The sequence below is a fragment of the Miniopterus natalensis genome, chromosome 21, assembly GCF_054644295.1.
Source record: "Miniopterus natalensis isolate mMinNat1 chromosome 21, mMinNat1.hap1, whole genome shotgun sequence".
NCBI lineage: Eukaryota > Metazoa > Chordata > Mammalia > Chiroptera > Miniopteridae > Miniopterus > Miniopterus natalensis.
The window spans coordinates 11802293-11819211 of NC_142101.1; the positions used below are offsets into that span (position 1 = coordinate 11802293).

Here is a 16919-nt window from a genome sequence, read left to right on the forward strand (position 1 = left end):
TAACAACATATGACAGAGTTACCAACACAAAAAAATGAACTGAAGAGAGCTGAGTTAGAAAACCCCTACAGGTGTTAAGACGTAGTCTTTTGCAAACCAAGAGATTAGGAATTTAATTTGTGCAAGTATGAAGGGGACTTCCTGTCATTTGTCTGGGAGAGCTTAGTGCAGATAAGAACTTAATTTGCCTGAATGACCTAGACTTCATTCTGCAAACATTCTCACTTCTGAAATGGGCCTGGAGCTTTGCCTTTGAGTGGATAGCCAAAAAAAAAATTAAAATCCTGGAAGTGAAGGAATTAACTTAATGACTCATAAAAAGTCAGGCATGCCTGGCCGGTGTGGCTCAGTTGGTTGAGCATCATCCCAGGCACCGAGAGGTCTCCGGTTCAATTCCTGATCAGCGCACATGCCTGGATTGTGGGCTCCATCCCCATAGTGGGGTGTGCAGGAGGCAGTTCATCAATGACTCTCTCTCATCAATGTTTTTCTCTCTCTCTCTCACTCTCCCTTCCTCTCTCTAAAATCAATAAAAACATATTGTTTTAAAAAGGTATTACTAAACATGTTAAGACTGAACAACATATGAACACAGCCAATGAATTGCCCCACATATCAAGTTCATTCACGATCACGAGCAGTTAATTCCATTTCATACTTTTGAGACTTTGCTAGAACTGATGTGATTTTTTATCTTTACCTCCCCATTTACTATGGTAAATCAGAAGACCCAGGATATAATTATACCAATTGCTCTTAAAAACGAAGACCAAATATTGAGATACTGAAGCGGTACTGCATAGTCTCCCAATGCCTTTGTGGAGACAGAGCCCAGAAGCACGGCCTGTTTTACTACTGGACAAACTATGGCATAGAGTATATCACTCACTACACATAGCAAATAGCAAGTAAACAGAGAATCAAGGCATCCCAACAATATTCTGCCCATAAGATGATGTGTTACCTCATTTGTCCAAAAGAAAACTCTAGGAATAATTCTATTTATATAGTAATAAAAAGTGTGACAATTTATTATATACAAACAACATAATCCTTCAAAGACTGTCCAAAGTAAAATGGCTACATTACCCAATAAATTCTTTGATCTGGGAGAGAAAATGTACTAACCTTTAATAAATGGAACTTTCACATTAGAGATATTATCTGAGAGGCACTGTTTTTCTAAACCAAATCAAGCTGGCTCTTTGAGCTTGTAACAGGATCGCTGGTTATGAGAGATTCCATTTCTAAAAATTCAATTAAAACTTATCTATGGTTTAGATTGGTACCATATGGGGATAAATTTTATGAACCTCTGTAAGTTGAGGCATCTGATGACACTGCATTATTAAGAGGAACTTTCTATTTCTCCAGTAACACAGTAATTTAAAAATCATATCCTCGCTAATTTTATCACACCATAACTTAGAGCAAGTTCTATACTTTAAGCTATATAGCTTTCAAGAAGCAATTGCAAATCCTATAAATGAAAATTAAGGTATTAAATGCATTATTATCATTATAACAGTTTCTTTGGAAACTAGATATAATTGTAAGGTAATATGTGATGTTTTGCCTTTTTCTGAGAAATTGGGTGGGTGATTAAGTAAATTAAGAGTGTGCACTACACTTTTTGGGTCTTATTAACTTTCTTAATGTCAACTAATAAAATGCAGTATGAAAAAATATTTGTAAAATCAATACCATAGCACAAATATCAATTGTGTCAAAACAGAAAAAGTGATTATTGGCTATAAAAGACAGGAGAAATTTTCAGTCTTATGACAAGAAGGAAGTACTAGAAATGTTTGCTATTTGAAAACAAACCTAACCCTCCATAGCTTCTCCCATAATATGGGGGTGGGCGGAGAGAGAGGCTGACCAACTCACAGGCCACATACCTGAAGTTGTTTTACCTGTCTTTTAAGATTGATTCTCCCAGTACAAGGATGATTCATTCCAATATTTCTTTTTCAACCTTACAATCTACAGAGATACCCACCAAAGGAGAGCTAGAAGGACATGTACACATCATCAATCACAGTGGACAGGTCAGCTTCACCCTTAGTCAGTTCTTCATTCAATATCCTTTCCCAGTTCAAGGTAGCCTCTTCTTCTCTGGGGAATTAACTGCTATGTAATCATCACTTGGATTATTGAGCTCTGCTCTTTCAAATCCAGCTTTTTAAGAGGACTGTTTCCATCCCACTTTTTTCTAATAGAAAAGTTGAGGAGGGAAAATACAGAGATCAAATATATCCTCTCTCCCAGATTCAACATTTGTTAACAATCTGCCATGTCTGCTTCATCTCTCTACATACGCATAAACATATGCTCATTCATTTGAAAGTTGCAAAAATCATAATTCATCCCTAAAACCTTCAACATGTGATTCCTAAAAATAACATCTCTTATATGATCACACTATTATCCCACCCAAGAAAATAAACAATAATTACATAGTATTATCTAGTATACAGCCTGTATTCAAATATCTCCAGTTGGTGAAAGAATGTTTATTATAACTTCTCCCTTCAACCTGGATCCAATCTAAGTTCATACATCACAATTGGTAATTATGTCTTCTTAGTTTCCTCTAGACTGGAGAAGTCTCTCTCTCTCTCTCTCTCTCTCTCTCTCACACACACACACACACACACACACACTGCTTTTTTACAACAGTGACTTTTTGAAAACTGTCTTATTAAATGTCATGCATTTTGAACTTAGGTAACTTGTTTCTCTATCCCTTGTGTTTCCCAAAAATTTAAGCTCAGTACAGGCTTGATCAGAATCAAGTTAAACATTTTTGCAAGAATACTTCAAAATGGTTTTCTATCATTCGTCTATACCAGAGATTTTCAACCTTTTTTATCTCACGGCACATGTAAACTAATTTCTAAAATTCTGCGGCACACCAAAAATATATTAGATTTTTTGCCAACCTGACAAAAGTAGGCATAGTTTTAATTCATTCACACGGGATGGCTATTGTGGTTGGCTGCTGTCATGTTCACTATTGGGTTTTGAAGTTATTTTTTGTTCTGCTTGTTTGTGAGTTACATTATTAGGAGTATAGAGCCAAGTCCCTTGTCTTAGAAAATAAAAAATGGGCATGGATGTACTGTTCTGACTACTAGGGACAGAAAACCACCCAAACCAGTGCATGTACATCTCTTGGACAAAACCAAAGAACATCCAGGACTCACAAGGACTAAATTTGAACTGATAAATACTAACAACTCAAGAAACCAGGTTACTAGCTCAGGAAATGTTTGGTTGGATCATCTCCATTTTCCTCTCAACTGGCTTCCTCTGCTTCCTCAGCCTGCACATGGCCCTTAAAAACAGCCACCCCCGCCCAGCTGGGCGTGGCTCAGTGGTTAAGTATTGACCCAGGATTCAGGCAATAGGGTTCGATTCCCAGTCAGGGCACATGCCCGGGTTTCGGGCTGCAGCCGATCAATGACTCTCTCATCATTGATGTTTCTATCTCTCTCTCTCCCTCTCCTTTCCTCTCTCTAAAATCAATAAAGATATATTTTAAAAAAAAAAACACAAAAAAACAGCACCCCAAGATGGTAATGTCCTATACTTGATGGGGACTTGGGTTACACAGATGTATGCATTTGTCAAAACTCATGTAATGGTACACTTAAGACACACAGCTTACTGTAGGTATTGGACTTCTCTTCATGCCTGTCTCCCTCACTAAATTGTGATATATCAAAGATAAAAAGGGAATCAAGAGTCAACTCTGAATCCCTGGCTAGCATATAGCTGAATCTCAATAAATGTTTCATTATTAAACAAAGGAAAACAAAGATTTATTCTGAAAGATGTGTTAAAAGTTTTCCTTTTAATTAATGGCTACATTCTAGTGAAATAATATAAACAGATTTAAATTTTACTTATTATAAAGAGAACTATATTTATAAGCAATTAAGTGTCTGAATTATGGTGCAAACTGTTCTGGGTGCATGACTCTACCACCACCTAGTGGAAATAAATGCATATTACCATGTTTGGAAACAAGACAAAGGATCTCCAACGGATGAGCCATGAGCAAACACATTTTAAACACATTCACCAGGTATCTGTTAGGTTCTAGAAATTATGCCAGTTTCCATGAGGACAGGCATTGCTCATGTGTGTTTTGATCACTGCTTTATCACCAGAGTGACAAAGTACTTTGCTGGCTTTCAATACAGATTTGTTAGCTGATGGACTAGATTCTGGGATTAAAAGGAGATTCAGATATGATCTTCAGGAGAGGCATTCAGCCATCCAAAACCAATAGAATTTTGTCCAGACAACAGAATGCTGTTCAATACTTTTAAAATGAGCTATCAAGCCATGGAGAAACCCTAAATGCATATGACTAAGTGAAAGAAGCCAATCTGGAAAGACTATATGATTCCAAGTATAAGACAATCTGGAAAAGGCAAAACTATGGGACAGTAAAAAGATCACTTGTTGCCAGGAGTTGTGGGAAGGGAGAGGAAAACAGGCAGAGCACAGAATTTTTAGGGCAGTGAAACTATTCTGTGCGATATTATACTGGTGGATAAACGTCATTATGCATTTGTCAAAACCTATAGCATTTACAATACCATGAATGAACCCCAATGTAAACTATAGACCTTGAGTGATAATGAGGTGTTGATATACATTCACTAATTTTAACAACTGTACCACTCTGGTGGGGTATGTTGATAGTGGGTGAGGCTGTACATGTGCATGGGGCATATGGCAACTCTGTACTTTCCACTCAATTTTGCTGTGAATCTAAAACTGCTCTTACAAAAAAGTCTTTTATTTTAAAAATCACAATGTTTTACTCTGACTTTAGATATTCAAATAAGCAAACCTACACCTAATGAGTACAAAAAAGTATAATACTGTTTATTTTGTATGATATTGTTTTTAAACACCTAAGTAAATGCTCAATAAATGTTATTTCAGCACTTTCATGGCACAACCCCAACCCAAGTAGTACCATTAAGTAACTATAAACAAGCCACTGTTTCATCTATAAAATTAAGACAGCCAGACTAAATCTCTTAGTTCTCTTCCTAATTTAACATTCTTTTAATTTTAAAATAAATAATACAATTTAAACTTGTCTAGGATGTAGAGAAAGAAGGAAAACTATCAGATATTTACAGCATCAGATACCAGAACCTGACAAAGAACAAATTAAAAATTACTCAGATTTTACTTATAAATACTAATGCAAAAACTTTACAAGTGATACCAAAAAGAACTTAGAAGTACTCTAAATGAAAGATAAGCTATGAGTATAAACTGTTCATTCCAGTGATGCAAGGATAAATATTAGGAAATTTACTCATATAAATAACAATAAAATAGGTCAAAAAATAATAACCATGTGAGCATATGCCAAAAAAAATATGACAAAATTTTAAACCATTCCTGATCTTTAATCCTTAGCAAAATAGCGATAGATGACCATTTCCTTAATAATTCAAAAATGCAAAATTTTATATCAGTCCATAACTTTCTAATGTTTTGTTAGAAACATTATTGAAACATTAAAACAATGAAACATTAGAAGCATTTTAAAAGCATTTCTGTTGAAGTCTAGAAGGAATGAAGAAAGCTCACCATTATTTTTTTAGTACTAATCTAGAAGTACTAACCAATGCAAATTGTTTTTTATTTATCAAACACTTATATGGCGCTTACTATGTGTCAGACACTGTTCTAAGATCTTCACAAATATTAAATCATTTAATGCATATAATCTTCATATCAATTATATGACATAGTACTATTATCCTATTTTAAAGATGGGGAGATGGAGGCACAGAGACCATAAGTTGCCCAAAGTCACACAGCTAGCAAGTTAGTGGAGATGGGATTAAATCCAAGCAGTAGTTGTTCCAAAGCCTATGCCCTTCACCACTGTGCTATATGAAACTGCTCATTGGGCAGGAAAAGGCAAAAGCATCCATTTATACAGATGATATGACTCTAGCTAGAAAACCCAAGGGGAAAAAAGCCAAAATGCTGTTAGAAATGAGAATTTAGTGGAGTAGTTGATTACAAAATCACATTAAAAAATCACTAATATTTCCACATGTTAACACTAAAACTTAGAAAAATATATGTTTAACAAAGATGCCATTTACACTTGTGACCAAGAATGCTAACTGGAAATAAAAAGAAATATATAGTTCCTATTTGAATAAAAATCTGTAACTCTGCTAGTTTATCAGTGAAAATAATACAGTTCCTATTTGAATAAAAATTTACAGCCCTGCTAGTTTATCAGTGAATCTGAACTCCAGATTATATGGAAGCGAAGGATTCCAAGGACTGGCTCAAAGGGCTCCTCAAGCACTTAAGACAAGTTGCCCGAGTAGAAAGCAAACCAAGTCCAAAAAGGCCACCATTGCCCCAACTGCCTGGATCAGGTAAGCAAGTGACCCAGTCAAATAATCTATTTATGCCCAAACTCTCAGGCAAATTTAATCCTGTATTACCAGACCAAGAGCATAGTCAGGATACAAAGCAGCTTTTTGGCAAAGTATTAGTAAACCTCAACCATGCCCATACAGCAGTCCATACCTTACTAACTAAACAAGCACCAACTCTCTGAACCATGAGAGGGAGCAGGAAATATGATAGAACAAGCGGATCTTCTCACTGACTCTTATTCCAGTTAAAGACTTTGACTAAGGTTGAGTAGTTAAGGCCTAAATGAAGACAGCTGCTGCAGACCAGCCCACACACATGAGGTCATATGTGAGTGTCGACAAACTCAAAAAGGATCTGGAGGCTTTAGCTAAAATAAGTGGTAAAGATTTGTTCACAGGTCTTAGGGTTTGCAAACTGGAAACACAATCAGGCAATACCCAGAGTCTTCTGAAGAAGAAAGAAAAGCTAAGAGTTCTTATAGTAAAAAGTACATTCTTGAGAAAAATCAGTCCTGAATTCTTAGCCTCTGGATTGGTCCAAGATGGTGATCCTCTAGATGACCAGTGGTCTGGATTTGGGTGTGAGATGGTCTAGATAGGTGAACATCCTTTCGTTTGTCCTTCAGGGAATAACCAGAGGGTTCTCTGGAGGTTTGATGTACATCCAGGCATTACCACAGGTCTAGAAAGTTCAAAAGTTTAAATTCCCAGGCTAGTTCAAACAAGAATAGAATCATTTCCTCAGGCCTCAACCTACTTGGTTGTAGTAACTTAGCAGCTTGACTATAGTGACTCTATTTTATTTCTTCACTCTATTTCTCATGAGACAATTGTTCACATTGCCAAAGGAGAAATCCTGAATAAAGATACAGAGATATGCTTCCTGAAAAGTAAGGCTCATTCAACTATGAAATGAGTTAAGAAGGGAAACTGGGATTCTCTGTAGGAAATATTTTTATAGGACAGATATGCATCCATAAGGAAACTGCTATGCATTGAGGTGGGGGAAATGCTTTCACAGTGAAGGTTTGGCCATAACTAATCAGTCACTCAAGCAACCCATCAACAATTTATAAAGTTCCTACTATGTGCACAGCTCTACAGCAGTTATAATATTATGTAGCTATGGCTCCATCAAGAAAAATATTTATTATATGGCTGGGGAGAGAAAATAAACACATGAAGAAAACCCAAAGCAATGCATAAAATGAGTAAGACAAACCAATAATGGAAGAACTTCTCTCTCTGCTTTCCACATATGTTTGAGGAATGAGAATACCAGAATTAGTCCATCAGAATGGAATTTTATTTCCTCCAACTTTTAGAAGCTGAAAGGATCTGAAGCTTTTTAAATATGTAGGTAAATAATCTATAGCAATGGTAATAACCAATCAGAGACTACTGAAAACACACTAAAACCTCAAAGGAAACTCAGCAATGTTTATACTCCTACTTTATTAAAGCATATTTGCTGATTAACTTAACTAACCACTACTATACACAAGCCACTGTGCTAGGCTTCTACTGAATGAGCCAAAATGAAACAGATAAAAATACTCCAAGAATCTATACAATGCGACAAGACTGGAAGCAAGTTCTGAGGGCGGCTCTTCAACAATGAAAGAACTGGGACCGAAATTCTTAAGTTCGCAACTTAAAGTAATCACATTTATCTATGTAGTCACCTCTGTTTATGTGGCTAAAATAAAAGCCACATCCCTAAGGTAACCCACTTCACAATACCACAAACTTAGAATTGAGAAAGTGCAGGTGATAGTTCACATTAATTCAATTCAGCGAGTATTTACTGAGTTATAATACTATGCTCAGTGCCAGAAATGTGAAGTTGAATAAGATATGGACCCAGTTTGTTCTTGCTGCTGTTTTTAAATACAGATAAAGTCAAATCCAAGACCTTGAATTGAAAGAGCTCATGTTACAGAGTTCTCTTAGCTGATGTGGGGGTGGTATGCCTTTAAAAAGTGAGGTTCCTTCAAACAGTCTCTAATCATTAACTACCTAACCAAGACACTAGAAAGCTGGAAAAGTGCTACACTTTACTTGCAAGAAGTGAATGGAATATAAATTAGAAATAAAAATTAAATATCACTAAAACTGTAATGCGGTAGTGGTCCAATGTAAAACTATAATGTCCTACATCGGGAAATTTTATTTATACAAAATCATTACACAAAGCAAAATATAACCAGCTAATTTTCACTGTGCTATTATCCCAAGTGTAAAGAGGTTTCCAAGTAAGAAATGTGCTCTATTAAAAGCTTTAGGGAAACTTTCCTCCAAATCCTGTAGAGAAGGCTGATGCTGTAGAAAGGCAGGTACAGCCATGAGGCAAAAATGCTAGGAAGTGACAGAATGCCTTCTTTACAATTTGCAGCTAGGTTATTACCCATGATAAATTGATAACCATTCATTAACTTTCAGAGCAATAGACAACTGGCAGGCTATTTCATGCCTCAAAGAATTTATGACAAAAATGACAGGTGACTTTGAATTCAGAAAATAAAATGAATTCTTGGAAACTGTTACTTTCATGCATTCTTCTTTTAAATAAACTTGGAGGCAGATACAGGCATTTGCTGCTGGTAAGAATTTAAGGTCATGATTTTCTAGATCGAGGATAAGAGGATTATTGTTTATCAGTTGCATTGGTCTGTCAATCAACAATATACATGTGAATCAGGCATTTAAGGTATATCCTGATAATACAATCCACTCTAGGTCGTAAGACAGAAGGCTAATGCAAGATATACATCAAAAACCTGAATTAAAACAAGGGAGCGATTAAGAGCTAGGTGTCATGTTTGCAGGTTCTCTTTGGCTGGCACCTCCTTGCCCCCACCAAAATGTTGGTGTTCCCTAATTAGGATTTTTGTCCGGTTCTATTTTCTTCTAATTCTCCCCAATTCCAAACTGATGTGCACTGCACCGAAGGTGTCAGCAATCGCCTATCCTCCACTTCTCTAGGAAAATGTCTCTCCTGGATCAGCGCCACCTCAGGTGCTTTTCGAACATACCAATCAATCCCAGGTTAATAAATCAGAATCTCTCTGAGTAGCACCAGGGCAGTCTTGTTGTCGTTTAGTTTCCCTAATGAGCAAAGTCCAGACCTACTGACTGCTCTTGTAGATCTATCATTCCAGCCCTCTCCTGCATAATATGTATTCATATAACCCAGAAAGTAAATCAAAGAAAGCCATTAGAAACCCTAAATTTTACAGCAGGGTATCAGAGAAGATCTAATCTAAAACTAGTGAGTGAACACCTAGCCTACAGTACATACCAAAAGACTAATTTATTCTACCATATGCAAGTCACAAGTGATGCTAAAGGGTGGACTGAAACTTGGACATAAATTGTCTGTCATGTGGACTAAGCAAGAGAGGTAACCATTCTGCAGGAGGGGAGAAAAGCAGCCAAGCAGAGATAAGGGGAGATGGGAAAAACGTGGGTAACATGCCTGGGCTCTTAAAGGCTTTCCAGTCCCTAGTTTCAATCCCTTCCCAAGTTGCAAGATGCAGTCCTGGCCTTCGGTTCTGCAAGACACTCTGAATCCGTTTAAGATATTCTTCTTAGCTTAAGCTAGCTCAAGCTGGTTCATGTTACCCAAAAACAAAAATCTTACACCAAACATAAATACCAGAAGTACTTGACCTCTGCCACCTTGCTTACACCCAAGAACTTCACCTACTCCTTTGATAACTATTTCATTTCTTACCCCTCTTTCCAACCACCAATTCATTCAATAACATCTAAGAGCACCTACTTCATGCCAGGCACTCCCAGCACCGGCAACGGAAAGATGAAGCCATGGTCATTGTAATCAAGTTCAAAATCTAATGCAGTACTTTTTCAAAATGTGAATCTTGATCAATCTGTAAAATCTATGTAGTCGGTCACAAAAAGCACTTTCCAAAATTTGAGATATAAGAGAATAAAAATAGAGTGCATCACAAGAGGTAAAAGTTAAATACTGTTTTCTGTAACTTTTGTTTCAGTTACTTGTGTGCATGATGGATAGCAATATAGTATGTATTTCTTACTGTGAGTCATGAACAGAATTTGAAAAATACCAGTGAGTCCCAACTCCCTAATCATCACAACAAATGCTAACGAAGAGGCTGGTCAAAAGTTGTGCCTTAGAGAATCCATTAGTGCTTTAATTTTCATTGGCATATCCTTAGTTTGTGTTGATTTTACAAGCTCTTGAAAACAGTTGTTTGCCTCAAGTAGATTAAACATTCCTTCTTGTTTAATTTTAATTAGCTAAGCAAAACCTTTTCTCTTTGCCTTAAACAGACAAAGTTCAAATCAGCGTATCAGAATTATTATAAAATCTTAATTAGCTAAGTATAAATTTAGTAAGTTCCTGCCATACTTACAATTAATGCTGACCAGGCGAAACCCCAATCATCATCAGGGAACTATCAACCTGCAAGACACAAGTCAGCCTGGAGAAAAGACGACAATGAGACAGAAGACAGCTGTGGGCAAAAATGTCAAAGGCATATGATGACTCTAAATTGTTTATGGTAACTTGTGAAAAACATTAATTAAAGAGAATGTAAGAATAACACATTGATCAAGTAAGCCTTGGGCATTTTCTGGTATTTCTTATATTTCCCAAGTGTCTTAAGTCTAAGAATCTGATTTCATTACCAAAAAAAAATTCAAACATATTTATCATATAATGTAAAGATCGCCAACCTCCATCAGACAGCAGACGCTGTGACACTCTTGAATAGTCAACAAGAATATTTACTGAGTGCCAAGGTATTATGCAGAACACCGTAAATAACATGAGATGTCATGAAACACTAATTGTTAAAATCCATCATAAAACTTGTAACAGTTTTAATGACAGAAAATGATCGTGTCACAAGCATGTTTCTGTAGAAAAATCTATTGTACAAAGCATGGCAGTCAACTTCCATGTTTTTTCAAAAGCATGTATTTGCTCCTTATGCATTCATTTTTATTTAGAAAAAGTATGTAACTATCGGTTAAGAACAACATACACGACGCTCTGAGAAGGACGCACCATTCCTTATGTAGCACCCTGGCTGGGAATGAATAATCCAAGTCTCACCACGAGGAAACGTCAGGAAAACCCCAATTAGGAGCATACTATAAAATACCCAGCTGGCATTCTTCAAAAATATTAACATCATAAAAGCAATAATGTCATGAAAGACTAGGAAAGGCTGAGGAACTATTCCAAATTAAAGAAGACTAAAAAGTCATGACAACTACATGTAACATTTGATCCTACACTAGATCACTGAAAGAAAAAATGCGACAAAGGACATTATTGGAATAATGGACAAAACTGGAACTATGGACTATAGATACAAGTATTGTGTGAATGTTAAATTTCCTGGTCTTAAGTGTGTACAGTGGTTACGTAAGAGAATATCCTGTTCTTAGGAAACACATACTAAAGTATTAAGAAAAGGAACATATGTATGCAGTCTACTCTCAAATGGTTAGGACAAAATAAAGAGTGTGTAGCTAGAGAGAGAAAAAATAAGTATAATAAAGCTAATATGGCAAAATGCTAAAATTTGCTGAATGTGGGTAAAGGACATATGCGAGTTCCTTGTATTATTTCTTCAACTTTCTATAATTCTGAAATTATTCCAATATAGTGTTTTTAAGTGGCTTGACCAATTTTAAAGCATATTGAAAAGTAAGAATGCATTCATACTTCTTTAATTTCAATGACAATTAGCACGCTAACAAAATATACTTTCCAAGGGAAAAGATCTAAAAATCAATATGACAGAAAGAGTAGATAAATATTTTATGAGAGGATTAAAGCATCAGCTAGCACAGCAATTGTGCACTGGTGCTCAGCTCATTGTTCCACTTGGATTTCATTTTGGGCTCATCAGAGATCCCCTGAGTAAGATTAAAACACTTTATCTCTTATCTATAAATAGATTATTACCTTTGAATAAAAGAAGTTCTATAAAAATGTAGGAAGACTGCACCTGAAGTCAACTGGGTGAAGATCTGTGCAAGTACCAAACTGGCTCCTAATCCATTAGCCTTTAAAAGCTAATTCACGGGAGGCATAATTCAAGTATAGAAAGTGGACGGCATTCAGACCTATCTCCGGAAACAAAAACCTAAAGAAGGTGTTACTTATGATGTCTTGCCCATGAATGATTCTATAAAAAACATGTAAGCATTCAACCAATACATGGTTTTAGTTTTTCAATGACTCCTGATGTTCTCTGAAGTAATAAAAATATGGGAAGAATACAAACTAAAGGTTAATTACTCAGCACAGTCCACAAGCGCCTCAGAAACACACACACCACATTTCTACAAATCCACTTGCCTAGAACCCATACAGAAGATGCCACATGTAATTATAATCATCAGAGGCTTTCACCCTTGTGAAAAAGAACCCAGGAAGGTGACAGGCAGCCCTTTCTGCAATTTAGTAAGTAGATATTCCTCCACAATAGAATGAAGCACATTTTTTTTTTATTTTAATCAAAGTAATATAGCATATGGTTAAAAAGTCAAAGAGTACAAAATGGCTCCCCCAAAAGCAATCATATTTAACCACTTCATTGTGGGGGTCTTCTGGCAGTTACTCTCAATTTTCTAGATAAACTTTTTCCACTAGTTCACTTATCACCTTTAAATACCTACGAGGCATGGCCTGTTAGAACACGATGTTTTAATCAACTTACACTCCCCACGAACACCCCTCTCCCTTCCTCTCAATGTATAACAATTTTAATTCTTCTGTTGGTTACTTTTAAGACATATTTTCCATTTTACTTCTTGTTCTATCAACTGCAAAATATCTTAACTCCTTCACAAAATAAGGTTATAATAACCTGTACCTGTTCTTCTACATCTCCTCCCAACTCTGTCAGCTGTACTTTTTTCCCCCAGTGTCAGGACTTAAGACTCACATTCCATTATGTAGCCAGAATTAAATAAGTCTTCCATGCATTGTCTGTAGCAGTGGTTTACAAACTGCAATGTGCATCAGAATCATCACCTGGAGAACTTGTTAAAACACAGACTGATGGACCTCACCCAGTGAATTTCTGATTCAGTAGGTATGGGGTGTGGCCTGAGACATTGCATTTCAAACAAGTTCCCAAGTATAGTGCACGTAGTTTTGTTGGACTATTTCTTCTCTTAAAATACACACATGCATACACACACACACATAGACACTAACCTCGTTCAAGCAGAGATACATGCACACATACACACTACACACACATGCATGCATGTATATGGATATATTCGTGTGTGTGTATATACATATATATGGCTACATGCATGTGTGGTGTGTGTGCATGCGCATGCATGTGCATCTGTTTGAATGAGGTTGGCTGCAGTAAAAACAAAAATGTACAAATTCAAGTTACATTTGAAGAAATAGCAGACAGGACTTGATGTTTAATTGAATGTAGAGAGACAGTGCCCTTTAGAGACTTTCCTGTTTTCAACAGCTTGATTATTGCTAAAGATTCATATAAGACTTTCTGGTTGACCTGGTCTTCTCTGATGAATCTTTTCCATTCCCTAATTCAGTAGGCATCTTAATTTTTTAATCAATCATTTTACACAGCTTAGGTTCTGGTGCTAAGGAAAACCAGTTATCTAAGTCAAGCTTGTTTTATATCTTGGGGATAAATGATAATTAGCAGTTAGGGTTCAGACTGTATTTAGAGTAAACACGGTTTACTGTGGCATTATTTATTGCGTCTTTTAACTTGGAAAAGTACCACGGCTCCTTATTACTTTTGCTGATGGGTGTTCTGTTCATCTCAGAGAAGAAAAGTCTTTTATGACTAGCTCTATAATTTATGTCTCTAGGCTTATTTCAGAACCATTTTTCTAAAAACATTGTTTTACGAGTTCAGCTGCTTCTAGCAAGGAATACTACTGACTTTCTAATAGGTCTTGTAGGGTTTGAAAACATTTTTTATGTACTAAAAAACCACCCCCCTCCCACAGCAGACCGACCCTAGGCGTTGGCAGTCCAAACGCCATTTGTGACTTATGTGATCGGTGACTTCAGGAAGCTGGACACACATGGCTCAGTCCCTTTAGGGTTCTTCGGGAGCAAGTCCTCCATGTCATAACTTTTATACAGGTAGGTTCTGACCCTCAGGGGAGCCTCTGATTGCCCAACATTGGCAAGCAACTAAATTTGCTTTTGTTGCCTAATCCTGTGGAAGCCAATTGTTGCCATACACCAAAGCCATGTTCCCAAGTGCTCTATCACTCACAAAAATGAAATTCTGATCTTCAAAGTAAAACAAAACAAATCTGTATGGCCACTCAAACTCAGTACACCTTGGGCCTACCAAATGTTACCAAAAACTTTTTTTAACCTAATGCGGTTGGGCCTAAGATTGCATATTCCTAAAAACCACGTAGTTACACCAACGCTGCTGGCCCACAGAACACACTTTTTGTAACAAGATTCTAAACCACTATGCTCTGCTGCCCAAGTAGCACTAAGAAGAGGGTAAAATCTAACTAAGGACCTAGAGACCTAAGCAAAAAGGCATTTATATCCTAAATTCGAGTACTGAACCAAGGTGCAGTTTTCAAGCTATTGAAAGTATCAAAGTATAATCAAGTTCAAGACCCACTTAAAATACACTTGATTTGTGCAATGTCCTTTTTCTACTCTCAGTACAAAAACCTATTTCTCCTTACTCCCATGTAAATATACAGAAGAAAAACAACTCTATTTTTCTTGGGGGTAGAGTGGGGGGAGCAGACAAGCTTTTCATCTTGGCATTTGACTGAAAATTACATGTAAAAACAGACACATCATTAAGACTCAAAACTCTCTGACTATTCCATTCTCAAATATGCCACAAAAAGCTACAAAGGACAGCTTGTCTCTGGATTACTCCAGCTCAGCAACTTTTTAAAGGAGGGATTACATAAAGAAATTGTTCCAACTAGTCATACTGCTCTATTAAAAACAACACGCTTTAGGTCCTTACATTGAAACATCTCTGACGTGAATTGAAACCGATTTGTTTGTCTAACTCTAGACCAATGTTAAAATATGGTTAACTGCTAATACACTTAAACCTCATTTCTCTTTCTCAAAATCAATCTGTTTCTAAAAATAATCTTGTACAGTCTCTTTTGACTATTCAGTGTGTTTTTTGTTTATGAATTCTACTTTTCCTCTTTATGTTATACTTGAATAGATAGTATCAAGGAATGTATTAGATTTTGAAATTAAAGTTTAGTCTTATTGATCAAATTAACTATAAAGCTTTCTCCAACAGCTACATACTTTTTAAAAATTCCACAGTCTAAAATCATCTCTTAACATGAATATATTCTAATGTTCTTTTTGAAACCTAGAGAAACTACTTGAAGAAAAAGAAGGGATTATTTATGGCACATCTACTGGAAAGTAGGCACAGGCTTGGCAATTAGGCAGACGGGGGTTTACATTCACCCTAATAACTGTGTAACCAATGGGCAGGTTTAGCCTAAACTTACTATGTCATAACTCTTTGTTTTGCATCTAGTAAACACTCAGTGACATAGTTATTACTGCAGTAGATATTATAGAATCCTTTTTATAAAAGAGAAAATTAAAGTTTGTGAAATGAATGCAACTGTTGAAGGTGACATAATAACTAAAAAACCTGGAATAAGTCCAGCTCTATCTGACTCTAAAGCCCAGGATTTCTCCTCTGATCCATGTAGTACTGCATTTCTAATGTGAAGCTGTTGATTTCTTAACTGAGAAAAGTATTTTTCACACACTAAGAATGGATCTTTAATTTTAAAAAGCCTATACCTGTAGTATAACACAAGAGCCACCTACATCTAAGATAACCAATTATTAAATATCAACTAGATGCAAAAAAAACAATCTCAGTAAAAGTCAACTCAAGTAACCAAATACATACACATGCAGCTAAAGACAAAGATGACTGAAAAAAATCAGCTTTTCAATCCCAATTTTTCATTCTAACAAATATCCTTTGAAGACCTACTATGAGAAGATGGTGCTGGGTACTAAGCTATTTTTTACCAAATATTATGACTACAGATCAGGACAACTTAAAACAAGAAAAATAAACTAACCTAAGCTACAATTAAAAAAATAAAATAAAATGAGAATCTAATAACTGATGCTTTAAGTGACAGGAGATTTAAATTTAATTGCATCTCAGGACATTCACCTAAAAGTATAGCTAAATACAAAGGCTACTCTGTATAAAAGTGTCAGCATGTATGTCTATGCACATGCAAGTGCATACCTGTCTCTGTCCTGGAGGCAGTCCAGGGTGATGGTTCATAGCTTGGGCTTGATGTCACAAAGACCTGAGTTCAAGATCCAGCTCTGTCATTTACAGCTGTGTGACTTTGGTCCAGAAACCTATTCAAGACTCAGTCACCTCAACTGTTAAATGGGGATAAAAATTGCACTTA

General features: G+C 36.2%; 1 protein-coding gene across 2 annotated transcripts in view; it reads right to left on the bottom strand.

Moving 5' to 3' along the window:
• SMYD3 (SET and MYND domain containing 3) overlaps positions 1-16919 on the bottom strand; it is a 358155-nt gene that overhangs the window by 325079 nt on the left and 16157 nt on the right. Inside the window, exon 1 of one of the 2 annotated variants that reach the window (XM_016201413.2) lies at positions 10844-10893. The exons of the other annotated variant lie outside the window; for it this stretch is intronic. The gene's annotated coding sequence lies outside the window, so the exon portion shown is untranslated. Of the gene's footprint in view, positions 1-10843; positions 10894-16919 lie in introns of those variants that run through there. 2 annotated transcript variants of the gene reach the window in all.